At 57.6% G+C, this 27,430-nt stretch overlaps 1 protein-coding gene across 5 annotated transcripts in view; it reads left to right on the plus strand.

The window, feature by feature from the left end:
* ZMIZ1 (zinc finger MIZ-type containing 1) overlaps positions 1-27,430 on the plus strand; it is a 231,956-nt gene that overhangs the window by 34,689 nt on the left and 169,837 nt on the right. For all 5 annotated transcript variants that reach the window (XM_086680113.1, XM_086680109.1, XM_086680112.1 and 2 more), the window contains exon 2: positions 12,459-12,582. The gene's annotated coding sequence lies outside the window, so the exon portion shown is untranslated. The remainder of the gene's footprint in view (positions 1-12,458; positions 12,583-27,430) is intronic.

Raw genomic sequence — 27,430 nt, forward strand, 5'->3', positions numbered from 1 at the left:
CAGTCACGACTGAGAAAAACCCTCTGCGCCACCCCCTCCCCGGCCCCTCCTGATTTTGTATGGAAGGTTATGTTATAAAGTTTTGTTTTGTTTTGTTCTGTTTTAAACAAATGTAGTTTAACAAAAACTGAGTTGATCCCCAGAATGGCATCGAACCAACAGCTGTCTAGACGGCAGGGGGGATTGACAAAATCCGGGTGGGTCGACGGCTGAGAAACCTGGGGCCTTCTCCAGCTCCTTCACCTTCGCGATTCTGGGAAGCTGTCTTCTGACCACGGGACCCTTCCTGACGGAGGAGCCGCGGGAGCCCCTCCCCCAGGCGGCGGGCCCTGCTGGCAGCCAGTAGTAGTTGTTCCACCTACGGGGAGGTCAGATCCCGCAGGTTTTGTTTTCCTCTCCACCTGGGAGGGACAGCCTGGAGTGCTGTTTAGAAAAGCCACGCTGAGGTCGCGTTGGACTCTGAGAGTATGGGGATTGATTGCTAGTGGCTGCTACGGTGTGGGAAGGGAGCTCGGTGACATACCTGCCTTCCTGTCACCCGGGAGCTCCTCCAAGCCCGCGGCTGGCCCCCGTCCGCCGTGCGTCGCCAGCACCGGACATGGTGGTCAGCCGGCAATGGAGCCGGAAGCGCCTGTTGCTCCTTGCGCAGCCCGTTAGGCAGGGGGCGTCCCCGAACCACACCGTCGGCCAGGAGGGTCAGCGCCCAGCCCTGTGCTGGTGGAGCCCATGTGCTGCTCAGGCCCCCACCCCTCCATGGCTAGCCCAGGGCTGCGTAGGGGGCGGGTGCCCAGGAAGTGTCTTGACAGACCCACGAAGCTGCCAAGGCTTCATATCCCTCATCCGTTGTTCTCGGCGTCCCCACCAGAGCAGGCGTGCAGGCTCCTGGCTTGGAAGTGCTGGCTGCCGTGTAGACAGGCATCATGATCGTGCTTTGTCGTCCGCAGTGTGCTCACTCTACCACTGCTTTCCTATCTGGTCAGTAGGATGCCCCCATTTTACAGATGAGGAAATCGAGGCCCAGAGTTGGCAAGTGACTTGCTTGAGGTCACACAGCTAGTTAATGCAGAGACCTGGCCTGACCCATGACACTCCTCTCCTGGCCATTTTGTCTTCCACACACAAAGAAAGCTCAAAAGACTTTATGCATCCTGATGTTCAAACTGGCTTCCTTCCTTCCTTCCTTCTTCCCTCCCTCCTTCCTTCCTTCCTCCCTCCCTCCCTTCTTTCCTTCCTTCTTCCCTTCCCTTCCTTCCTTCCTTCCTTCCTTCCTTCCTTCCTTCCTTCCTTCCTTCCTTTGTTCATTTGGAGCCTTTGGAGCCTAGTAGGTAAGAGTTCTGGAGCCAAATGGCCTGCTTTGCATTTCAACCACTTCTTGGCCACGTGACCTTTGGCAAGTTCCTTGACCTCTCTATACCTCAGTTTCCCCTTCTACAAAATGGGCATAAATACAACACAGGGCTGTTGCGACCATTAACAGCTTAACAGTGCCTGGCTCAGGGGTGAGGACTCTCAAGGGCCAGCTGGTGGTGTTCGCTCCATCGGGCAGTGCGGGGGCTCCCTTTCCATGCTGGGCACTGAGGAATCGTAGACGTGAGTCGACAAGAGCATCTCACCGTCTGGTGAATGTGAAGTGCGAGGTGGATATGTATAGCAAGAGAGCATTTTAGGTGGATGATCGAGGCCCGGGGTGCGCTGGGCCCCATGGGGTGGTGGGAGGAGGGACAGTGTGCCTCAGTCCCAGTGCATGATGGGGTGTTGAGAAAGGCTTGCTGTCAGAGGGAGGCTATTAGGGGAGGGCTTGTGGAGGGCAGGGAGGGCCTGCCAGGTGGGGGACCTGAGCATACAGGGCACAGAGGCATGAAATGGGTGGCCCCCGGGTCTGGTCCTCGAGCACTGGCTCAGGGGTCTGGCCTGGCCCTGGCAGATCACGGCGTCCGGGATTTCTTTGGACAGAGGGTATCCGCATCCCACCCCCTTGTTAACTTCTGCAGCTGAGGCCTCTGGGCTCTACTCTGGGGGTGTGGTGAGTGTTCAGGAGAAGTGGGAAGGCTAAGGTTGGTTTGTTCCAGTGCTGGGCGGAGAAAATCCTGCCCAAGAACCTTGGCACAAGGTAACTGTCTCTTGCTCATCAGCTGATGAGCCAGCTCCCTGCCGTCTGTCTGTCTGTCTGCCTGCCTGTCTGTCTCCTCTCTGCATCTGTCTGTGCAGTGGAGTATAAACAGCCCCTCTCCAACACACAGCCACCGTGGATCTGCTTGGACGCCTGGTGTGAACATCCCAGCCCACCCGGAGACCCATTTATTCTGCCGCTGGGGCATGGGGCCGTTTTAATCATCCTCGCTCTGCCACGAGATACAGATGGTTGTATTATTAATAGTCATAATTAATCAGCCTCCACGGAGGATCTTTTCCCTGGGCGTCAGATCCTTAGGACGAGCAGCCCCACGAGGGCCCGTTCCAGCCTCCACTTTACAGACAGGGAATGTGAGGCCAGGAGAAGGAAGTGACTCACGGGAGGGCAGCGGGGAGTGAGTCCCAGGTCCAGATCCCCCCGACCGCTGCCAGCAGCCCAGTGTTCCTGCTCAGACGTGGACTGTCCACCGCCCCCACCCCCGGCACACCTAGGCGGCTGGGAGAGCAGCCCTCAGCCTAGGGGATGAGGTTAGGAGTCTCTTCGGCTGAGAGCAAGGGAAGGAAGGTAGAATGGGGGGGTGTGGGGGGGGGGTAGAAGCAGAGAGAGGCAGGGCCTAGTGGGCTAGCAGGAGAGAGATCTGATCCGGGGGTGTGGATGGGGAGCCGAACACCAGCTCCCCCTTCCACCCCCTACCCAGACGGTGGGCCTGGGCCTGATGCTGGCCGCTTCCCCCTCTAAGTGCTGTGTCCCAGAGACAGTGATTTAATGCCTGCGGCAGGCGGCTTCCTGATTTACGGGCCTGTTCTGGACGGGCCTGCCTCCGTGAGCACAGTGGCAGCGAGGGGCTTCTCACACGGTCCTGCGGATGGCCGCCTGCCCACCTGCTCCCCTTGCACACTCGTCCTGTCGCCCTCAGATCGATGCCATCCACACTCACACACCCACACGTGCATGCACACACGGCAACCGGCGTGACCGGCCGAGATGCCCTGTCCTGAGACTCTGCCGTGGTAAATGAATGCGGAGAGTGCCCTGGTCCAGAGTCCCGTGGGGAAGTGGGGAGGTGGGCACACGCTCAGAGGCCCTCCGGCCCGTTCTCCATTCCCACAGGGGGAAGCTGGGGGTGGGGAGGGGCAGCACACAGCACCAGGCCCTGGGCCCCCATGTGGTGCACCTGAATCTCCTCTCCCCACCGTGTTCACAGGCTTACACTTAACACTGTGCCAGGCCTTGGGAACAGCCCCGTGTCACGGGAGAAGCCCAGTCGGGAGTCAGGCAGATCAGGACACACACCCAGCCTCTGTCGCCAGTGCACGGGAGCGAGCCAGCGTTGTCTAGCCCGTCCTCCGCATCCTCCCCATCTGGAAAGCGGCTTCAGCAGCAGCCACTTCGTGGGGTCAGCGTGAGGGTTAGGGGAGTATAAAGCTGCCGGCCAAGTCCGAGCCCTCCCCCCCTCAAGCCTCAGTTTCCCAGTCTGTGAAGTGGTAATAGTGAGCCTCCCTGGCCATCTCATGGGGCTTTGGGGAGGATCAGGTAAGAAGTGGGCCCCGAGGAGTAGGGGTGCCCGTGACACTTGTCCCGGCTCTGAGCACGCAAGATGAGGGGCTCTGGGCACGCAGGGGCGGGTAGTATGCGGGGGCCTGGGCCACGCGCCTCCGTGTGACTCCCCAGCTGCCACGCGGTAGCCGTGGGATGTTGGCACGCACTTCACCTTCGTCTGAGTCTCCGGGAACACTGCGTTCCTCCTCTTTGAAGCAGGCGTAGTAATGGTGGGTCCCGTAGTGTGCTGGGAGCATCCGGGAGAAACGTGGGTTGTGGAGGGCTGGGATGGCCCGCGAAGCTTGACACACAACAGCCGCTCAAGTCCGCGGTGTTTGTTAGTGTTTTTGCCAGCCCGATTGCCGCATACGTGGACGCTGAGTTTGGAAACACAGGTGAACGCATAGTGATTGACCTGTTGACATCACATGACAATAGCATCTATGTTTCCAGACTTCGCGTCCATCAGTTCTCACCCAAGAGTCCAGGCCCTTCGAGAACAGGGCAGCTTAGAGGAGGTGAAGCAGAATCACACCCCGGCCTGCAGGCTGGCCTCTCCTGCCTCCTGGGAGTCAGGGGCCGCCCCCCCACCCCAGCACAGCCACCTGGCTCCCCAGTGGGAGGCCAGCCGACGCCTCTACTCTTGTTTTGACCACACCTCTGCTGGCCCGAGGCCCTGAAAAGGAGGCCCAGAGGAGGACTCGATGCCTCGCTTGAGGTAGGTGGGACCACAGCCCCTCCAGCAACCCAGGCGCTTTCTTCTGCTGGCTGCAGACTGAGCCCACATGCAACCCCTAGCACGCGTGGGCTCCCTGATCTGTGCCCTGCCCCATGCCAGCTTCTGGGGTCCAGAAGAGGTGCAGAGTCCCCATCCTGGCAAGGGCTTTGCTGCAGAAATGAGCCCCTGGTGGCCAGGCCAGGGCTCTAAAGGCTCAGAGATTGTGGGGGCCAAGACGGGTCCAGATGGGCAGGGAAGAGGGGAGGTAGGCCAGGCTGGGGCCAGACCTTGAAGGACAGGGGGGATTTAGCTCTCTGGAAGGGGTGGCGTTCCAGAGAGAGAGAAGTGTGTGGGAAAAGGTTTGGAGTCATTCCTAGGGAAAGGCATGCCCTCTCCCATAAGACATCTGGACTGCTCTGGCCCAGATGGCCTCGGCTCTCAGTGACCAGTGGCTGTGGGGTGAAGCAGATGGCCAGCGAGGGGCGGGGCCCCCCTCAGGCCTGAGCCAGGCGAGGCCAAGTGGCCCACACAAGGCCAGAGCCCGAGACTTTGGCACCAGGCACTCGGAGCTCTCGACTCGAGAGTTAATGATTCATTTGTGGCCAATTTCTGCTGGCCATTGCCTGGAAATTCCCAAGCCTGCCCCTTCCATCGGCTCTGGGAGCTCCAAGAATACGGTCTCATTTACACTTGGCTGAGGACATCTCACCCACTATCCAGGGAATGGCTTTTAAAATTAAAGCAGGAGTGATGCAGGTTAGCTGTTAGGAAGAACTGATTATGGGTGGTAGACCAAGGGCTGGAGTGGTTGGTTTGTATGCAGTAAAGTTAGAGGCCCCTCTCTAACCCCATTTGCCAAGTGTTCACGGTGCCCCCCCGTCTGGCTCAGAGAGGTGTGAATGGAATCCAGTTTAGTGTAATGTGGAAAGGGGTTGCAACGGTTACCAGGGGGAGGAAATAGAGCTTGACCCAGAGCAGGACTTGGCTAGGTGGAGAAAGCTATAATACATGCAAAGGCCCTGGGGCATGAAAGTCCAAGGGAAGTTGTTCAGGGAAGTTGAGTAGTTGTGGTGTGGCTGGAGTGTGGAGGGTGTGAAAGATGTCTAGAAGCAAGGACTCAACTCACAGGTAAAGGGCTTCGAGGACTTGGGAGGACCTGGCAATGAGAAGTCAGGACTAGTACCTGAGCAGGGAGAGGTGCGTTTGATTTGGGTTTTGGGGGTCATTTACCCATTCATGTCTTGATTCTGCCGGTCGGCAAACCTTTCTTGGCACCCTGGTCTGTGCCAGGTCAGGCCCAAGCCCTGCATAGGTCCCTGCACCTGGGGGGAGGTGGGCTAGAGGGAAGGGGTTACGGGTAGTGATCCGGGGGGGTGGGGTTGCCGGGAGGGTCAACGTAGAGACAGGCCGATGACTTTTTTAGACCCACCCGGCCCTGCCACCCCAAGTCTTCAGGTGAGCAAGGCAGGGGTGTTGACGTGACCTTGAGGGACTGTGTGTTCCTTGCAGACTGGACAGAGAGCCTGGAGGTTACCCCTGTGCTGTATGACCACGTGGTCCTACTGAGTCCGAATGCGTATCTGTTGCTTTGCAGATGAGCAAACGGAGGCCCAGAGACGGGAGGGTCAGTGCCGTCCCCCTCTCCTAGTCCCGGCTGGCTGCACACATGTCCCAGCCACCCACCCACCCCCTGCTGATTTAAGGGTGTTTCTCTAAATCAGGCAAAAGAGAGCAGCCTGATCCTGCAGGTTGAAACGTCCGGGGGCTTGGGGAGGAGGCTTCCTTTCTATCTTCAACTTCGCAAGTTTAATTTCTTCTGATTATTTCTTGACAGTCCCAGGCGTTGGTGGTAAACAGCGCTCTCCCCAGAATGTTTCCCTGTGACAGCAGCTTTCTCTGGCGAGGGTGCTATCAACACTTGGCAGGACCTCTTCCCGGCTCCTGAGAAGTGAGAGCTTCTGTCAGGCATTCAAGAATGCGGCTCTCCTGGTGTGCCGGGCCAGCAGGGGCCTTGTCTCTTTGTTCCCCGAGGCCGCCAGTAGCCCAGCCTGGCCTCAGAGCCTCAAATGGCCCCCGGTTGTAGATGGTTCCCAAGAGGAGAGGCGGGGCAGTATCGGGTATCTGCCGGCTCCCCGAGCCCTGGTGCCTGGGTCCTTGGCACAGCTCAGCGGCTGCAGGGAGCTCATCTCCAAAGGGTAGTAGCTCTGCCAGACCCGTCTGTGGCCGGGAGACCAGCAGTGTCCCAGCTCTGTGGCCTCCATGGCCTGCGTCACACTGGCTTAGGTGTCCTGAGTCAGAGGCAGGAAATGGATCTGCGTACGGGGGTGGAGGTGCCGTTGCCCTGGGTAGCTGGGGTGAACCCTAACCTCCTGCCTGTCCACGCTATGGGGGGCCTGGCCTGGGTTTGAACAGTGCCTGGAGGAGAGGCTGCAGTGACAGCCAAGCCCCTAACCCCACATGGCCGGTAACTGCCATTGAGACATGCAGAGCTGTTGACAGGATCAGTGCTCAGACACAGGCCCAGCTAGGCTGCAGTGCCTTTGCTCATGCTTTCCTGGAATGCCCCTCCCAGACTCGTCCTCTGGACGAGAATTTACCCAAGAATTACTTCTTTGGCCAAGCCTTCCCTGAAAATCGCCACCACCGCCCCCCCCTCCAGCCGAAGCTGCCCCCTGTTCCCGTGAGCCACCCTCTGGACCTCCATCACGGCCCCTAGCACGCAGTGTGACCCCCCCTTTCCCTGCAGAGGGCCCCCACATTTACCGGTGTGGGTGCGTCGAGCTTACTGCTGCTCCGTGGTGCCTGACATATAGTAGGCACTCAGGAAAAGCGGGCTGGATTTAATGAAGGGGTTCCCAAAGGCTGTGTTGGAGTGTCCCTTTGTTAATGATGTGGTAGAGAGAGGAAGAGGGAGTTTGCCAGCAGAGAGGCTGACCTCCCTGTGCCAGGCCCGCCCCGCTCCCCCACCCCTGCACGCAGCCTGGGCCCCCATAATTGCTGGGGGCTGCTGCGGACCCCTCCCCGCCTCCATGCAGCCCAGCGCCTTCCTTGCTGGCAGGAGCCGACTCCCTGGGTTGGCCGTGTGATCACTCTCCAGAAAACACCCCAGTGGAAACTGCATGAATGATTGATAAGAGCTGAGAGCTGTTTAATTTTTTCCCCCTGTTTAATGGCTATCAATAATTTAATACGCTCTCTGTATGTTTTTAAGAAATAGCACCCATTTTGCCGTCTCCGGTTTAGCGGGCTAAATGATTTAAGTGTTGGAAACGGGCTCTGAGGATGGAGGTTGAGCGAGTCAGAGGAATCTGGAGCCTGGGGGTGGGGGGAGGCGGGTTCAGAGCCACCAGCGGCATCGGTGGCCTGGGTGTGTGCGTGTGTGTGCGTGCGTGTGTGTGTGTGTGTGTGTGTGTGTGTGTGTGTGAAGGTGGGAGGGAGGGAGGAGGGAGGGGGCGGGTAAAAGCCAGCGCCTCTCTGCTAAGAGCAAGATAATTGCTTTTCCGGGTCTCACCAAGCAGCAGCTGAACAGCTGTCAGCTCGCTGCCCCCCCTCACCCCAATGCTGAGCTTTTCTGGATGACTCTGGGGGGCCCAGGGGGGCTAGAAAGGAGTTTCAGCTAGGACCACTGTGGGCTCAGAATCCCCCCTCCCCCTGACATCTTTGCCCCCTTCTAAAGCTTTTAAATCATTTTTATTTTAATGATGCAGTTCGGCTGCTGCCAGCCGTGGCTTCCAGATGGGGTGGGGGTGGCACTGGAGTGGGGAGCTCAGAGTCACTAATCTCGGGGCCCAAGGGGACCAGGAAGGTCATCTGCCAGTGCTCCCCGAAACTTTCCAGATGCAAAGGATCACCTGGGAGGACTTGTTAAAAATTTAAATTTCTGGGCTCCATTCCAGAGCCACAGACGTCCATTCTCCAGGGAGAGAGGCCTGGGAAGCTGTGGGTTTACCAAGCAGCCCAGGTGATCCTTATCATCAGAGGAGTTTGGGAAAGAGAGAGTCCAGCTCTAGTTCCGACGCTCACAGCACCCACGGCACCACGTGGCCACTCCCTCTGTTGGCACCCCTCTGGGGACAGTGCACGCACCACCACTCTGTGAGATCGCACACCCACCTGTGGAAAGTGTGCTCCAGTCCAGAATCCCTTCTGCTATTAGGCTGGGCCCACTTAGCTGTCCCCGTGTGTGTGTGTGTGTGTGTGTGTGTGTGTGTGTGTGTGTGTGTGTGTAGTTAACCTCTGCCGCAGGACAGATTCCCTCTCCTAGGCCCTGGTGTCCTGCCCTCTCCCATTCAGGCCATCCCCTGGCTTATCTACGCCTCTCTGCTGGGCAGGGAGCTTCCTGTTGTAGCAAAGCACTCTGGGTATCAGAGAAAACGTCCAGGGTAGCCCGGGCGTGGGGGTGGGGAGGGCTGGGCAGACACCGTCACTGACACAGTGGGGGCCCGGAGGGAGGCAGAAAGAGACCTGGGCCTCCCAATCGTCTTCGCCTGTCAGGGGCCAGTCCTGCTGTGGAGACAAAGATGTGACTCATCAGAGATCGTCGACTCAGCCAGACCTCTGGATGCCAGTAAGGGAACTGAGGACTCCCCCAAGGTCACATGTCCATGAAGAACAGAGAGCTGCAGGGATGGCGCGGGGGGCCCAGAGAGGGGCATCGAGGATCGAGGCCCTGGTGCTGGGGGTCATCTGAGACCCCAGTCACCCAAGGGCCGGGAGCCAGGGCCGAGTGGGGGTTCCTCCTCACCAGGCTCTGAGAGAGACAGGTCAATACCTCCAAGGGTTTCGAGTAGAGCCGATGCCCCATCTGTCTGGCATTTCAGCACTTCCTCTGCTTTGCCTGGCCGTTTGCATTGTTTCCGCAGAGATGAACCCCCGACTGCACGCCAGGCTTGCTCTTTTATTTTACTCGACAATTAAGAGGGGTACGCATTTCACAGGTGTTACCATCGACTGCAAAATGGGGCACCCCCCCCGAGCTCTCCTCCATTCTGTAGACCCTCTCTGTACCCCCAAATTCAGCCTCACCCTCAAGCTATGTGGGAGAAGCCTGGGTCCCGGGAGATGCAGGCATACAACCCATCTTGCGATCAGCACTCCCCCAGGGCCCCGTCACCCCCTGAAATCTGCTCTGGTCTTCGCGACATCACTCTGGGGTGGGGGGAGGTCTCGTCACCTAACCCTGACAGGGCTCCTGCTTGCAGAGCTCTGAGAGCTGGGGAGACAGAGCCAAAGACTTCTCCATGCTCAGGAAGACTCAGCCCCAGAGAGAGAGCTGTGTGAATCTGGATAGCTGGGCAAAGCCTGGGGCAGTCAGGGAAGGCTTCCAGGAGAAGGTGCCACCTGCCCTCAGGCTTGAATCATGGAGGGAGGAGGAAAGGCATCCCGGGTGCAGAGGTATGAGGTGGCCCGGTGAGTGTGTGGGGGGAAACACCAGATGAGTAGGGCAGGGGCTGGGCTGGTGAGGTGGGAGGACCAGGGCTGGGCTGGATCTGGTCTGCCCAGGTGGAGGACCCCACAAGGTTTGTGTGTTTTCAGCTTCATCCATGCAGAAGAGTGTGCACATCCTAAGTGTAACTTGACCAACCGTCACGAAACGAACACGGTCATGCAACCACCACACAAATCAAAAAACAGAACATTCCAGACCCCCTAAAATCCCCTGTGTGCCTCCTCCCACTCACTGCTTCCCCTCCAGGGTAATGACTCCTGATTTCCAACAGCATGCTATCTGTTCCCTATTGCTGCCCAACAAACCACCCCAAAACATAGTGGCTTAAAATACACGACCACCATCGATTATGTCTCATAATTCTGTGGTTTGCCTGGGCAGTCCCTCTGAGGAGTCCCTTGGGCTCGCGTGACTCCAGTCACCTGAAGGGCCGGCTGGACTGGAATGGAAGGTTGGTGATGAGCTCAGTCACATCTGGCCATAGGCACTGGTTGCTGGCTGGGGCGGCCTCCATACGGGAGACCGGCCTCCGACAGGGCCAAGGCCATAAACTGCGCGCCCCTTAAAGCCTGGCCTCCATAAGTCCTAAAATGTTCCTTTCACTGAATCCTATTGGCCAAAACCAGTCTCAAGTGCAGTCCACAGTCAGGGGGTAGAGAATAGACTCTCCCCTCTTGCTAGGAGTTGCTCTGTAAAAGAATGTGCTCCCATATTTAGTCCACCACAAGCACAGAGTAGATTTGCCTGCTCTTGACCTTTCTATAAATGCACCCCTGAAGGGTGTTCTCTAGTGTGTCTGGCTTCTTTTGGTTGTTACGTTTGTAAGATTTCTCTGTATTATCGGACACGGTTGCAGATCATTTGTTCTCATTGCTGTGTGGTATCCATTCCATTTTATGGATGTGCCAGTTTCTCTTTTCTGTGGTTGATGGCCATTTGGAAAGCTTTGGGGCTTTTTTGGCCATGATGAATCGCACTGCTCCGAACATTCTAGTACACGTCTTCGGGTGCCCACATGCACACGCGTATGTAGAAATGGAGGGGTGCCTGGGCGGCTCGGTGGGTTAAGTGTCCGACTCTCAGTTTCGGCTCATGTCATGGGTTTCGGCTCACGGTTTCGTGGGTTTGAGCCCCACGCCGGGCTCCGCGCTAACAGTGCAGAGCCTGCGTGGGATTTTCTGTCTTCCTCCCTCTCTGCCCCTCCCCTACTCGCCCTGTGTCTGTCTCTCTCAAAATAAATAAATAAACTTAAAAAAAAAAAAGATGAAGAAATGGAGTTGCTGGGTTGCTGATAAGCCACAGGGTGGGAGATACCTCCAAACTATTTTCCAAGCTGGTCGCCAGTGCATGTCCCATCAGGAGTGTTTGGGAAGCCTGCAAAGGCTTTGTGGAGGGGAGTGAGATCTCAGTGGGGCTTTTGGAAAAGTCTCCCCCTGGTTGAAGGTCACTGAGCCTGAGGCTTTCTATAATGTCCCCTCCGGGCCCACCTTGAGCCATAGGCCTCCAGGCTGGGGGACGTAGGGCCATCCGATCAGATGGCCTGCCTGGTCCCCCAACACTCAGGGAAGCTGGGTGCCTGCAGCTGGAGGGGATTGCCATGGCGGTCTCCATCTGTGACAGCTCTGGGCAGTGGGCAAGGCAGTCCCCAGAGAGACTGGGGTCTGCTTCTGGCTTTGGCTCTCTCTTGCTGTGGGACCCTGGGAGGAAACCCTTTCCCCATCAGGGCCTCGGTTTCCACATTCGTGAATCAGCAGAGAAGGGTATCACCATCACCAAGTCTCTTGCCTCTTACCAACCTGAGCCTTGTATTCTAGAATCTAACAGGGGGGGAGGGCATCAGGAGGCCCTTGGAGAGCTCAACGGGCTTCCTGATTTCAAGACACATGTCGGTTGGCCAGTTTTGTTCCTCTTGTTCACCGAACACCTTCACCGCACTGTCCGTCCGTCACTCACTCGTCTGTCCGTCCATCCCTCCAGCGGTCGCTGGCCTTGCGAGCCTCAGAGGATAAACTAGATCTCATTCCTGATGTCCAGGAGCTCTGCCCAGGGAGGAAACGGGCCTCCAGAAAGCCGGAGAAGACCCGGTCAGCCAGACCCCAAGCCCCTGGGTGATGAACAAAGAAAGAAGGGGCAGGTCAGGGAGGGCTCTGTGGAAAGGGCTCAGAAAATTACACAGAATTTGTAAGGAAAGGGCTCACTTCACTTGAGCAGAGTCTCCAAGGCCAGCAGGGCTTTGGAAGACAGAGAGAGGAGTGGAAGAAAGGGCTCTGAGCGGAGCACCAAATTTATCCCAAGGCTGGGGTCCCGGGGTCCCGGGGTCCTGGGGGTCCCGGCCGGCTGCAGCACAGTGGTTTGTGTGTGCCGGGGTGCTGGTGCTGTGGCGTGGGGCCGCAGAGGGGCAGCCCCCCACGCCGGGGCTGGGGCCAGGCCTCTAGCACGAAGTCCGGGAGACAGGCCCTTGCCGGGGAGGGGGCGGGCAGCGCCCAGCTTCTGGAATGGCTCCGCTTCGGTGCGCCGGAGGAGCCCAGGCGGGCAGAGCCTGCCGGTCAGTGAAGCTGGTGGGAGCTGCCGGGAAGGTTAGCTTGAAGCTCACTGTGCCCCCCTGGTCTGTCCCGCAGGACTTGCAGCGCTGTGCCCGGCCACGTCGGACCGCGGGAGCCACAGCCGTCTTCCCTCCTCGACCTCCTTCCCCTGACGCTCTCAGCAGCCTCGAGTCCTGGCCATCCGCAGAAGCCTTCGCAGGTGAGCGGGCCGGGCTGGCCCCTGCTGCGGCTCACACCAGCCGGCGTGGGTCCTGGGGAGCGGGCGGCCAGGCTGTCACCACTGAGGCACAAGGGGATGGGGCTCACCTCCTAGTTTTCGCTTCTTCCCTGGCCTCCTCCTCTCAGACGGAGCCAGACAGCGGAGGGGGGTTGCACCCTGGGCTGGGACTTTGAGATTTGGATGTATTCTTTCGCCAAGTCCCCCGTAGCCTTAAGCAGGCCCGTGCTTCCGCTCCTGGCGGCCTCGGCCCTCTCATCTATACGTGAGAATAATAATGCTGGGTCTGCTGACATGCTGAGCATTTCACTGTGTGCCAGGCACCATGCTAAGTGCCGTGTAGCTATTAATTCCTTTCATCTGCACACCAACCTGTGAGGCGGGTGCCTGGTATCCTCTCCATTATATAGACAAGAAAACTGAGGCTTGTGGGTTGGGAAGTAACTTGCCCAAGATCCCATGTCTGGCTGAGCCTCCCGTGGGGTTCACCTTTGGCTCTATATGGCCCCTAATCCTTGGACCATTCTGTCCCTGGCCTTGCCCACCTCTGCTAGCCTCTTCTTGGGGGGCAGGAACTGAAGCAATCCCGGGGTCTTCAGAAGTGCTAAGTCCTAACCCAACTCGAGGCAAAGGGAGGGGACTTTTACAAGGTAAGTGTGGCTACAGATGTCTGGGGTCGTGACTCATTTGTGGATGTGATGTGACATGGACCAGGCCTGGCCTCTGGGGTCACCAAAGTGGCACCTATGGCCCCTTCTAGAGGAGGGGCATGTTGGCTGCGTAGGGTTCTCCCTCTCTTGGCTTCCCTAATTCAGTTTCCCTGGCTTGTATTAAGCACTTAATATATGCCAGGCGTGATGTCAGGCCCCAGGATACAGGGGAAAGGGGCTCGTCTCATTCTGCGCTCCGGCGGAGAAGCAGGGAGATCACTGCAGATGTCGTGCGACCCCGTACCAGTGGAGCAGACAATGTTCAGAGGTTAGAGGGGGGCGTTCTGGGGGAGGTAACTCAACAGTGAGGAGCGTTGTGGGGAGACAGGAACAGGGGATAGGTAGGAGAGCCTGGCAGGATGGGGGATGAGGTTGGCAAGGGGATGGGAAGATTATAAAGGGCCACAAATGCCAGGCTGGAGAACTAGATCCCCAGGGCAGTGGGGAGCCATGGAAGGTTCTGAGTCAGGTAGGTACCTAATGAAGGTGGCTGCATTGGAGAGGCCATTGGAAAGACCCTGCTGGAAGCAGGGGGACTAGTGGGACTCTCCCAAGCCACACCAAGAGGTCAGATGCCTCAAGTAGGGCCAGAGCAACGGGCACAGACAAGGAGTGAAAATATAAGACCCCAAGGCAGGGAAGTTGTCAGGATTGCAGTTGGCCAGGATGAGGGTGGGAAAGGTGCCAGGATGTGGGATGGGGGTTAACAATAGAGTGAGCATAGGGAGTCTGGCATCCAGGAAGGCTTCTTGGAGGTGGTGGGCCAGGTATCTCTGAGAGAGCCAAGATTTTCACGAGGAGGAGGATGATTTGAGTGCCATTATAGTTACATGTGGGCTTCATGTTCTCATGCAGAAATATTGATACACACAGAAGTCCCAGAAGATTCTCCCCACCCACAGTCATACCCATAACCATGAATGCAAGTGCACACACACTCGTGCACACAGGTGCATACATGCTTACAAACCTGTCCATGCATGCTCAGGGGATACAGCTGTGCATGCACACCCGTACATGAATGGTCACGCGCACAGATGCACGCAGCAAGGTGGGAGGAGCACTCCCTCGCATGCATGTGTACACAGACATCACTCACGCGTGCTCCAAACATACACGCACGCACACAGATAGACTTGCATGCACATACGTGCTCGCAGACACACGTTCACAAACCGCATGGACTCCCCAGCAGAAAGGCACAAGCTCTCACAGCACACACATGCCCACACACGCTCAGGGATGCCTTCACGTGCACACACAAGGAGGGATGTGTTCCAAGGAGAAGTAGCTATTCAGGGATCGGTAGCTTCTCATCTGTCAAAGCTCCCAGGGCACAGGGAGTTGCGGGTTCTGCCTGGTGCGGGAGGTTAGCCCCTGTGTGGGGAGGAAATCTGGGAAGGACCTCCAGGAGACAGCCAGAAGGTGGGGAAAGATTTGCCGGGTTGCCGTGGAGGGACAGGGCGGACCAAGCGTAGAGCCTGGCTCTTGCAATGTCCCAGAGAAGTGAAAGTTCGTTCACTGGCCCTTCCCTCCTCCCCCAGTAAGCGTCCGTCAGAATTTACTAGAATCGGGACCGGCTGCATGATTTGCCTAGTGCGAAACAAAAACGAGGGGCTCATTGTTCATAAATGATTACGGATTTCAAGACGATGGCGGCAGCACATGAAACCAAGAGTGAGTCCTTCTAAGCGTGGGGCCCCGTGCAGTTGCCCGTGAAGCCAGCCCTGCCCATAATAGGGGTAGTGGTCATGGGATTAAGCGCCAGGAACTGAGTTTGGATGCTGGCTCCACCAGTAGAGACCTTGGGCGTGTCCCCTGTCACCTGTGGGAGGCTCGTCTGCCAAGGGGAGAGATGTCGAGCTCTTCAGAGCAGTGCCGGCATCCACGTCGTCCCCGTAGCCCGTGACGGTGGCTTCGGTTAGGGTGGGATTACAGCCCCTCTGACAGGCAGTGCTGTTCAAGGATTCCCTGACCTCTGGCAGCCTAGTTCTTCTGTGCTTTGCCAAACCCACCACGGCAGGGGGCGGTGGGACGGTCTGCTCTGTGTTTTATTTGCGAATCTTCTGCCTGGTCGTCTTTTGCACACCCGTCTCTGCTTGGCAAACTCACTCCTGTAGGTCAGACGCCACGGGGCCTTCTCTGAGCCCGGCCTCTATCTCCCAACCTTTGCCCTGGGATCCCTCCAGGAGTCACCGTGCCCTCGTGCACTGTAGACTTCTCTATCGTGTGCAAAGCCCTTGCACACTCCGGCAGGCCACTGAGCAAGCACTGTAGAGGTCCTGTTCCCGTTTGCTAAACGGGGAACAGAGGCTAGTGCCTGGACCCAGGTCAGGTCCACAACAGGCAGAGGCGCAGACAGTGGCGACAGAGGGAGGTCGCTGGGCTCTTTCGGTATTTTGGAAGACTGGCTTTTCCCCCTGGTCAAGAGCTCCAGCCTCTGGTGGAGCTGGAGGTCTGGCCAGCTAGAGTAGACAAAGCCCCACCCCTCTTCCTCCCTGCGGGTGACTTGGCCCAGTCCCCACAGCCAGGCAGACTGGAGCCAGATATATGTGGCTCCGGAGCTCGAGCGAGTCCCACATCAGGCAGAGAGGTGAGAGGGTCCCGGCTGGTCTGGGCCATACAGCCTACAAAGGGTGGACACAGAGAAAGGGTTTCTGGCCGGGGGCATGACAGCTGGTCCCACGTGGCCAGCACTCTGTAAAAGGTGCTCTGAACACCCGTGGTGGATGAAGGCAGAGGGCACTGACACGATCAAGGGTATGAACTCTGGGCCTCGGCTTTGGACCTAGCTCTGCCGCTCCTCTGTGATGCCAGATTAGTGGCTTAACCTCTCTGTGCTCATTTCCTCGGTGTTAACGTAGGGATAAGAATAGGACTTACCTCACTGCGTTGTGAGGAATCCAGGGAACTAAGCCATGTGAATCCTTGCGACGCTGCCTAGAACGTGGCTAGCGCTCCACAGCATACGGCTTGATGGTGGGCGAGCAGCTGGAGGACGGTGACAGAGCTGACGCGAGTGCTGTGGACACATGGAGGAGGGTGGTGACATGGTCGGTGTCATTTAAGAAAGGACGTAGGGAGACAGCAGGATGGGGGTTGGGCTGGATTTGAGTTTCATGTGAGGTAATCGCAAACAGTTGTCGATCACACCTCTGTGGGCAGGGACCTGGGGTGACGGCCACACTCCCTGGCCGGCCCCTTCAGCCCCTGGTTTGTGGCTTCATGCTGCCACCATGCATACCCATCCACTGTCAGTCAGCAGACTTCCAGGGTTACATGGTGCAAGACGGGTTCGGGGCTGGCTGCAGAGACCTTGAATGCCAAGCCCAGCTCACAGCGGGCCTGGCCAGGGCCATGCAGAGCTGGCATTCCAGGGTCCCCATGTGGCATGCCTGTCAGTCTTCAGCGCCAGCTGAGAATGCACACCCCACTCTCCTTGCCTGGAATTTGTTGCCTGCAGCCCAGGCCCCTCCACCCCCCCAGCCTCTGCAACCCTGACCCCAGCCTGGAGCTGGAAATAGTTTACAGCCCCCTGATCATTCCTGCCGCAGGTGGGACACTCTCTGGGTCACCAGAGCGGGGCTACTGCCCTGGCAGGCTCTCTGGGCAGGACTTTGTTCAAGCCTCAGCCCTGCTCACACACCTTCTGTGTGACCTTGAAGCAGCTGCTGCCCTTCTCTGAGCAGTTATTTATTGGGAAGTCAAACCAGAGGCCTGGGACAGGTCAGGGGTCACAAACTAATGATCTCAAGGGACTCAGCAACCCAGTGAAGCTGAGGTTATCGTGTTGTACAGATAAGGAAACTCAGAGCACAGAGAGGTTAAGAAGCATACCCAGGGTCACAGAGCTATTGGTACAGAGCTGGGATTCCGCCCAGTCTCATTTGACATTTTATTTGTATTTTCCCCACTCTATCAAACTGTCTCGGATAGGTACTTGCATGTTTCTGAGTGATCTGTTCACTCTGTCAGCCAGAGTGTGCTAAACATTTACCAGGCTCCCGTACCGTGCTAGGCGTTGGCATCCAAAAGTGAATCTGCATTTGAGAAGCTGGGTAAGCACAGCCTTGGGCTTGGATGTCACAGAGTCTCCAGTGCAGAGCACGCTTGGAGGGGGCCCTTGATGGGTGAAGGCAGTAGGAAACGGGAGGAGCAGCTCTTCCCTGACACTAGAGGAGGCAGGCCAGGGGACTGCCTGGAGGAGGAGGCTGGATCCTTACACAGAGGAGCGGAAGACTAAGGTCTTCCTGGGGTCTCCGCACAACTTGGTAGGACTCACCCAGTGGGATGTCCAGTTGGGGAGGAAAATTCATTCAGCCACAGCCGGAGGCAGATGCTGAGGCAGCCCCTGAGGGCCTCAAAGGCTGGGCCAGAGTTTGACCTTGATCCTGCAGAGAGTGGGGAGCCAAAAGGGCTGTCGAGCAGCAGCTCCTCTGTGAAGGACAGGAAGGGAGGGCAGGCTTTGACCCACTAAGTGGGGCTCCCAGCTCCACCCAGAGATGGTGACAGCAGGGAGGAACAGGGTTAGGGGCTTGTTTACTCCAGCTAGCTGGACCCCCAGCTTCTCCAGGCCATCTTCAGCACCCCAGGCACCTCTGGGCCTCTCCTGGGCCAGGGGCTGGAGCTCTTTACCAGGAGGAAAATGCTGGAATAGGAAGCTGCCCAGGTGCCACCCTCTGTTGGCACCACCTGCAGCCCTCCCTGTGCAGGGCGAACCCTAAGTGATGTGGTAGATAGAGACAGAGAGGCCTGAGACCAGCCCAGGGCCGTACAGCATCACCGTGGCAGGTGCAAGAGGCCAGCAGGCCAGGCAAGAGGCATCTTTCCTGAGGGTGGGAGGGAAGGTCTAGGGCTCCCTCTGGCTCTCCCAGAGTCCGGTGTGAGCCTCTCCAGTTGGGTGTGATCACCCCTGTAGGTCCACAGAGCTACACATGCGCCACAGGGACCCCTGACCTCGGCCACCAACAGGACTCTCCAAGGACGGGCTGGGATTGGCAAATTATGCCAAGAAGGATTCCTTGGGTATTACTCACCATGGGCGCTTCTCCCTCCCACTGATGTTTGCTCACCTGGCTCTGTCGGAGCTCTGGAGTTGGTCTCCCTCTGGTCCATAAGCCACACACTTAGGATGAGGACAAGCGTGACCATGCCCTGTGTCCAAGGCCCCCAGCCTCAGTGACCTTGCAGGGAGGGAGCGGGCACTGGGCGGGGCAGCCAGGGTGGCATCTGTATTGGAGGGATACCATCCCTGCTTTGGAAACATAGCAGGTGTAGACCCTGGCAGGGCCCACGACCTGCAGTGGTGGTAGTGACCTGGCCATGGGGCGCAGTGTTTCTGGAAAGGCAGGACCAACCCCTGAGGGGCTGAGGGCACAGAGATTGGGGCCTGGGAAGTTCTAGGGGTCTGTGGAGGTTCGTCCAGAGCCAGCACTGAGAACTTGCATGGGGCGCTGGCTCTGTTAAGCCTCTTTTGTATTCCACCTCCTATAATCATGACCTCCTGCCAAGGCTTCTAACCATTAGGGCCTTTCTTATCTGTTTACCAAGAAGTGAGGGCTGGAGATTGCAGGTCCAGATGCCAGGGCAGAGAGAATGCTCTGGAGTCAGGGCCCTATTTGAAAGCCGACAATCTACATGGGGGTGAGAAAGGAAAATAGATTCAGGGAACTAGGGACCACTCCTGTCTCTTGTCCGCCCTTTGCCGAGCCACAGCAGGGTGCCCAGAGGCCTACAGTCTAGGACACTGGATTTGCAGGTATCTAGGAAAACCATCTGGGCTCCAAGGGAGTCTAGGGTCAAAGAGGGCTTCCTGGGGCTCCTGGGTGGCTCAGCCAGTTAAGCGTCTGACTCTTGATTTCAGCTTACGTCCTGTTCTCATGGTTCCTGAGATTGAGCCCCTCATCGGGCTCCGTGCTGATAACATGGGGCCTGCTTGGGATTCCCTCTCTCTCTCTGTCTCTCTCTCTCTTTCTCTGCCCTTCCCCCATGCACACTTTCTCTCTCTCTCTCAAAATAAATAAATGAACATTAAAAAAAAAAAAAAAAAAAAAAAGAGGGCTTCCTGGAGGAGGTGGAGCTCCAGCCGGACCCTGAAGAATGAATGTGACTATGAACTGAAAGCATTCCAAGCAAAGGGACCAGCTGAGCCAAGGCCCTGAGGCAGGCACTCAGAGTAGGGGTGAGGGGCAGATCAGCGGGCTGGATGGAGGGCACAGACTGGGCAGTGAGGAAGTGAGTTGGACATGCCCCCTAGAGGCCAGATGGCAGAAGGAGGAGGAAGCTTGCACTTTGCTTCTAACTTACTAAATCCTTGAGCAGATTCCTGCCATACTTCCATTCCTCAGTTTCCCTCAGATCTCCCTGGACTTCCAGACACAGCAGGGCAGTGCCTCAGTGGAAGGGCCTGCCTTTGGGGAGGCTGTGGGCAGGTGCCAGGATCCTAGGCTCCCTGGGAGTTGGCGGGCAACTGGGCAAGGGCACTGGTGCTGGACCCAGGCCTTCTCTTTGGCTGGGGAGAGCTGACCTCAGACTCCAGGGGCTTGCCAGGAGTCTCCCCCAGCCTGGGAGGAGGGGAGATCGGGCCCTCTGGGGCAGACCCTCCTATGGGCTAAGGGTCTGGCTCCCAGAGCAGACTCTGGAGCTGAGAGTTTGGAGGGTGGGCCTCCCCTGTCCTTCCTATCACCAACTACTGCTTTTCTTCTCTCAGAGAAGGGGGGAAGGGGTGGCCATCCGCAAGGGCATGGGCCAGCTCAGAGCCAGACATAAGGAGGTGATCATTTGAGCCCTGCACGCCCGTGCCAGGCCTGTGATGCGTCGCGGGCTCTGTGTGCTGGTGCCCTTCTGAGTTCAGGCCCTCCCTGGAGCCCTGGGCTCAGCCCAGGTTGTGTTTGCTGTCCCTCCACTGACCCACAGCGGCCTTTCTCACCCTCTCCCTATGAGCAGGGTGGTAGCCACAGGCTCTTCGACTCCTAATACCCAAGACTGAGCAAATCTCCCCAGCAGTTTGCACAGCGGCCAGCTCAAGCCCCGTCAGCCCGGGCTTGGCCTGGGTTCCCGCTTGGGAAGCCCAGAACTGTCTTCTGCAAGAATACAGCAACCACCCACAGCAGGAAGGGCAAGCCGCCTTCATGCAAAGTCTCTTCATGACCTCGGCTCCTCTCACCCTCGTAAATAATGAAATGGTGGGCTTTGTGGGGTCCCGTTTTGTAGAAACTGCAGTTCTGGAAGAGAAGGTAGGAGACTTGGCCAGGGTCATGCCACCAAGCCAGAGCTCAAACCCAGGGTCCTAGGCCCCTAGTCAAGCTCCTTTGGGGACAAGCCAGTGTTTCCTGTTCATGCCAGAAGGCAGATGTGCCAGGGCCTAGAGGATGTGGAGGAAGGGAGACCCACCCTGGGGGCCCAGGGGCCCAGGAGCCGAAAACACACAGGGGACTGTCTCTCTTCCTTGCCTCCAGCTACTTTAATTGGCTGGGTCTGCCAGTGTAGTGACATTTACCTGGTGGGGAGGAGGGCCTCCTTCCTCTTGAATCAAGATGCTAAAAATAACTAGGCCCAGCTTCCCGGGGCCCCTGCCCAGCCAGCGCCTGCCTGCCCACCTCAGCGATCTTTTTCCTGGGTGCTGGAAGCTAATTGCTTTGTGAGCACGCGGTTCCTTGCGCTGAGGACTTCCTAGGGGTCGTGGCAGGAATGGCATTGCTCACTCGGCTCCGAAAGACTGAGAGGTCTCTGCAAGGCCTACCTGACCTCCAGGTATTGAAGCAATGGGCCCCTCCCCGAGCCCCTGCACCCACCCCCTTTTTCCCTGGGTGGAGTACCCTGCCAGGCTGGCCACCCTACCCCTACATGTTTGGGCCCCTTTCTAGAGCTGCCAGAGTTTCTCCAGGGTTGCCTGAACTCTAAGGGGAGGGGAGCCTGTGCCCCTCATCCTCAGTGTTATCTGGTGCCCACCTCAAGTCCTGACACGGACATACAAGTCGTGGCCGCCTGCCTTCCTGCTGCCTGTTCATCCTGTTACATGAGCAGCCAAGAGGAGCCCAGGCTTTGGAGCTGGACACGTTTAAATCCAGCTGCGCAACCTTCGCAAGTTTCTGAGCCTCTGTATTCTCATCTGTGAAGTGGGCATCATCAGTGATCTGGTTGTGTCGTTGTCAGAATGAAATGAGGTAATTTGCAGAGTGGCGGATGAAGACAGCTGGGCCCGCAGGGCCACTAGGAGGCCTGAGTACCTCTGGGGGCTTTCCTTTCTCTTCCCTTCCTCTTACTATGGCATCAGCAGGCCCTAGTAACCTAATAAATTTGGTTGATGTGTTCGGACTGGAGGGGACAGTCTTGATCCAGACTGAGGATCAGGGACTCAGTCTCCCTGGGAGCAGGGGTCCCTTGCCTGTTCCTACGCAGCCCCAGAGCGGCCTGCTAGGCCTGCCCCGCCCGGGTGTTTGTCTACTTCTTGCCCTGGGTCAGCGTAACCAGAAATGTGTTGACACTGGCCTACAGGTCCCTGGCTGTGGGGTCAGCCCCGTGGAAACAGAAGTGGTTCTCTGGGCTCTGTACTTGCTAGCCGTGGGCACCCAGGCCAGTGAGCTCATCCGTGAGTTCTGCATGTGACAATGGGGGTAGTAACGGCCCCTGCCCCGTAAGCGCTGTGAGATTAAACTAGCACAGATATACAGTGGGGTGTGGCTCGGGGAGAGCACTCAGGGTGCATTAGCCAGTCCTCATGGTAGTAAGATAGCAGGAGCAGTCGGTGGTAATAACCGTGGCCACCTGCCATTTGTTGAATGGTTAGTTTCGGGTGCTGTGTCAGGTGCTAAGTACTTTACATACATTATTTAACTTCATCTTCATGACAGCCGTGCACAAGGTGCTCTTGTAAGCATTGTGTTCCAGATGAGGAAACCGAGGCACAGAGGGGTCACGTACAATCTGAAAGTGGTGGAACTAAAAACCCGAACTTAGGTTCAGCCCTGCTAGGGTGACCAACAGTTAGGGTTGGCCCGGGACCACCCCGGTTTTAGTACCGGGAGTTCCGTATCCCACACACCTCTCCATTGCTGGCACACCAGGACAGCTGACCATGCGAGCCCCATCTAAATCCTAAGCCCTGCCCGACCCTCTGGACTCCCTCCTTGGTTCTGGGGCTGGCTGGTGCACTCTGGGCTCTGGAGGTCCTGCTCCCGCTGGGCCCCTTCCCCCACCTCACAGATTCCACTTCTAGACTGTCCTCCTTGCCCATCCCCCACAGCTTGGCTGCAGTTCCCCACCCCCACCCCCATCCAGCTTCCTCCTCTCCCTCTCTCCCATCTGCCGGCAGGAGGACTGTGGCTGTGCCCCCACCCCCACCCCGACCAGTCTTCACTCTGCCCATTTGCACTAAGGGCTTTGGCACCTCTGCTCCTGGCTTTCTAGAGATGCTCTGGAGGCCTCTTCCTTAAAAGAAGGAAGGCGGAGTGAGCCCCCACCCCCAGCCCTGGCCCAGGCAGCCTGGCGAGATCGCACTGGCCCTCCTTCCGGTGAATTGATGGAGGGCACTGCTGACAAAGGAGAAAGGTCAGCAGGGGGACAGAGCCGAGGTGGTGGCAGCCTGCTGGCCGGCACTGCCCTCCCCCACGTCAGGGCTTTCTAGGGGGCGGGGCCCAGTGTTCCTTGGGGTCTGGTCAATTCCTATTGACTCAGGCAGCCACTGGCTCAGCACGGCTGAACAGCCGGGCCCCCAGAGGACTAGGGGAGATGCCTGGGTCATTCTTGACACCTCCCTCTCCCTCACCCCCACATCCAACAGTCATTTCGACCCCTGACCCATCTCTGAACCTGCGTCCTCCTCACCATCCCCACCTTCTGCTGGCATTCGGGTCTGACCATCTTCTTGCCTCTCAACTACTCGACCCTTCCCGCCCCTCTGCTGCCCTCCCTGGCCTCCCACTGTCACCAGGAATAAAGCCCAAGTTCCAAGGCTGACATTAAGGCCCTCCTTGGGTTCAGTGAGCCTGCCCGGAGCTGCCTTCGCTGAGGACTTCCGTGTGCCTGTACCCTCCCCACCCTCCGACAAGGGCCTCTCCCAGCCCTCTCTCCCTGCTCGGGTGTCTCTCCCTGCAGACGTGTCTTTCCAGGGCCTGGCCCACCACTTTCGTCCCCAGGACTCTGTCCTCTGGGGGAGGTTGGAAGAGGTCATCTGTGAGGTAGCAGCACCCTGAGGGCCAAGCCTGCAGCAACAGCCTGTGACCAGGACGCTGGCCCGAGTCATTGCCCACTCCATGCCTTTCCTCTGACTCCCCCTTAAGCCATCCAGTGCACCTCGTGCCCTGGCTTCCGAAGGGCAGGAGCCACCTGTCTCCCCAGCTCACACAGGGGCTAAGCCCCAATGAGGGCAGGAGGCACAGTGGTTAGCGTGCCAGCTCTGGGACCCGACCCCAGCTCTATCACCTACTAGCTGTGCGACCTTGGCAGTCACTTAACCTCTCTGAGCCTGAGTGGTACTAATTGTGGGATATGGGTGGTAATAGTCCCTCCTTCGCGGGATGGTGAGAGTCAGTGTAATGACAGGTGTTGAGTATTTGCAGGGCCCTGGAACATCTTAGGGATCAATAAAGTCATCTCTCTTCCTTACCATCAGAGCAGGCAGCTACCCTATTCAGGAGATGGGGGGCCTGCCCTCCAAATGGGCTCCTCCTGGTGATTTGGATGGACCTTCCGCTTCTGCCCCCTCACCGCCCCCTCCTTGCCCTTCATCCTGTCCCAGCACTGCTCCCTTACATCCCCTATGACCCCAGGAAACCCAGACCTCCCTGGCTTCGTGCTGTCACCGGCACACCTGCCTTATCCACCCTGTGTCCACAGGATGCCTTCAGAGCAGGGGCCAGGATTTATTATCAGTTTCCCCCGCGGCCCCTCACAGGTGCCTAGAGCACAGTAGGTGCCTAATAGTTGTTTCCCGGGTTGAACTGATGTTCACCAAGCCAAAGTCACCTCTAAGAACAACACAGCAAGGAGCAGCCGGCCCCTGTGCTCATCTGCAAACTGCCGAGGGGCACTTCTGAGCCGGGGGTGACACTAGGTGAGATGCCTGCCCACCCTAGCGTCCTCGGGGCACTCGGGGGAGGCGGGGAGGGGACTGGGGCGGCGCCACGGTTTGACCACCGCGTTGGAAGGGGTTTCGAAGCCCGTGCCTCACACCATCCTCTGAACTGTCTTATTTGCCTGGGTCCTTTCCCCACCCCCATGGTTTTCTGTGAAATTGTGTTATTATATTTAAACAAATCAATTCCACTGCAGAGTTTTCCTGTCCTAATGGTGAGTGTGCGGCACAAATACCATTGATCCCTCACAGCCCTGAAAAACAGTTGATGGATAGCACCCGGGCTGGTCTTTGGAGAGGCACTTAGAGCAGCTGTGTGCAGCCCCCTCCGCTCCCCCACACCCACGCCGCCCCCCCCATCACGACCCCATCCCACCCCGAATGTCGAGGTTGGGCAATGAAAGGACACCCCCAGCGCTGCCAGGGGTGGAATGTCAGCACAAGGAGCCGGCCCCTTGTGCTGGTAAAACAATCACAGTGCAGATTTTTATTGATTTTGGCCGAAGGCAGGAGCGAGGCTTACGGAGCAGAGAAGGGGTGCGGTGTGATCTCTGTCTTTCCTTACAAGTTCAGAGCTCTGTCCCGAGTGATGAGTGACGGCAGACAGCAGCTCACGCACCATCTCCAGACCTTGATGGCGCTGCTTTTTATTAAAGGGGCTGGAGGGCTGGCTGGGCTGGGGGAGTGTGAGGTTCCCCTTGATGAAGTCCTTCGGAAATCCTGCTGTTCAAAGTCACCGCACAGGGCTCTGCCTTGCAGGTCACCGTCACGGGCTTGTTTGAGCTTTTTAATGGCCCCAGGTTCGGGCGGACAGGTATTACTACTCTAGTTTAGAGATGGGCAGCCTGAGTCAAGGGCAGTCACTAGAGCAGGGGAAGGGCTGCTGCCTTCTGCGGCCAGAGGAGCCCCAGGCCCTGAACGCTCCCGTCTCCCTCCTGCACCAGCAATGACAGGAAGTTCCTCTGACTACCAGCCTTTCTGCTGTCCCTTCACCTGTTCCTGGGCTTTCTGTCTGTGGAGCCCAGGTTGTCAGCCGGAAGGGCCTACGTGGTCATCATGCAAGGGTCTCAAATCGGCACTCCACGGCATGCCACACAAGCGTGTGCACTGGGCCGGGGTAAGGCAGGAGGGAGCAGCAGGGACTGCGGCAAAGGAGAATGCCTGCCTCGCCTAAATCCCTAAGAGCCCAGAGGCTTTAATAACTCCGTGCCCATGAAACTGTATGGGATGGGACTGTGGGCTGAATTTGTCACTGCCCGTCCCCCATTCTAGTACAGGCCTTTGTTCGGGAGACAAGAATGTGTGGCCTGGAGTTGAGAGTGGCTCCTCAAGGTCACAGTGCAAGGCCACAGAGCTAGGATTTGGGTCTGGGAGGAGGTGGGGCCTCTGGCAGTGCTGTCTCCCGTCCCCCTGGGCTTGGTGAGGCCACCCCAGCAGTCAGGGTTAGGGGACAGGGCAGGGCAGGGGGCTCTGTCCTAGGACAGATAGGCCCCTCACTCAGGAGACCCAAGAGTGGCCCAGTGTGCCTCCCTTCCCTACACTGTCAGAGCACTTATACCCCGACCCCAACCCCCGCAGACAAACCTCCTGTCCCCTGTAATCAGGTTAGCTCCCTGCTCTGTGCTCCCTCAGCTGAGCTGAACCAGCTGCCTCTAATGGCCTGTGGCTCTCCCCCTCTCCCTGGCTCTGGGGGTGGGGGAGGGAAGGTAAGAAATGAACCATGAGTGGGAAGGGGCTACCTTGCTCTCTGCATTCAGACCTTTCCATGGCTCCTAGGATCAAGTCCAAACCCTTAGCCTGGCATCCAGGACCCACTGCCATGAGGCCCTGCTTATCCTCCACACCCCTGATAATGAATGCTCTTTCCTATGGTCATGGGATGCTATGTCCCACCTCCTGGTCTTTGCACGTGCAGGTCCTTTTGCTACTTCCCACCTTCTCGGAAAACTCCTATGCAACCCTCAAAACCCAGCTCCCATCGCTTCCTCTGGGCTGCCTCCACTCAGGACTCCTGCCTCTGTACTCCCGCTGGAGACTCCCCTGGTCTGGAATGTAATCCCCGTGTTTGGGCACTTTATTCTGCACCTGGTGCTGCTGAGTTCCTGGAGGAAAAGGAGAATATTTTAGAAGAATATGCCTCCGGACGCAGTATGGAGAATGTTCAGTGAAGGACTAGGGCCAGAAGAGAAGAAAGAAGTAGGGACCAGGGTTGGAAAAGAGACAGGAGTGCACAGAACAGCTGTTCCCAGCCCGTCCACACAGCTCCAACCTACTTCCTGTCAGGGAGGCCATTCCCAGGGACACATGCAGGGCCTGAAATAGACACGTGGGGGCCTTGGTGGTACACTTCCACAGCCCAACACTGAGCGCCAAGCACCCCTCCACTCCTTAGGTGTTGAAACTCCTCTCCTCCCAGGACCCTGCCCTTGCAGCCAAGACCCCCTTCCCCAGCCATGCCCAGGCCTCTTGCCTCCGTTCCTGCTAAGTTTGTTTTATAAATAAACGATATAAATAGGCCCCTCTGATTCCTCGGAGTGCGCAACGTTTAAGGACAGGGGCACGGCTGCAGGCATAATTGTACTACCAAATCCATCAGCTGCCTAATTACCATTTATTTTGCATTTATTTCTGCTAATTAAAAAGACAGAAACTCCTAACAACTTTTACGTAAATACTATATTTGTTCTATGTAAAGATGGGATGCTAATTTGCTGGTGATTAGCTGATTATCTAATTTTGTAGCTGTCACACAGGATGGCCCTGTCCCCCCCCCCTTGGCACCCCAGAAGCCACTTGAAGCCCCTGGTCAGGGATGGGACGGATAGGTCCAGGGAGGTCTCCGTAGGTGGTTAGAAGGTCTGGCTGAGGCCCAGAGGCCACCAGGAGCATCACACGTCACCAGGGTTCAGAGAGGCTGAGAGGAACCTTTGGCTCATTCACTGTTTCTGTGCAGATGAAGAGACTGAGGCCCAGAGAGGAATAGCATCCCGCAGGAAAACAGTAGCAGAGACAGACTGCTGACACAGGTGTTTAGGCTCCCCTTCCA

This window comes from Puma concolor, chromosome D2 (assembly GCF_028749965.1).
Source record: "Puma concolor isolate L17-30 chromosome D2, mPumCon1.1.hap2, whole genome shotgun sequence".
NCBI lineage: Eukaryota > Metazoa > Chordata > Mammalia > Carnivora > Felidae > Puma > Puma concolor.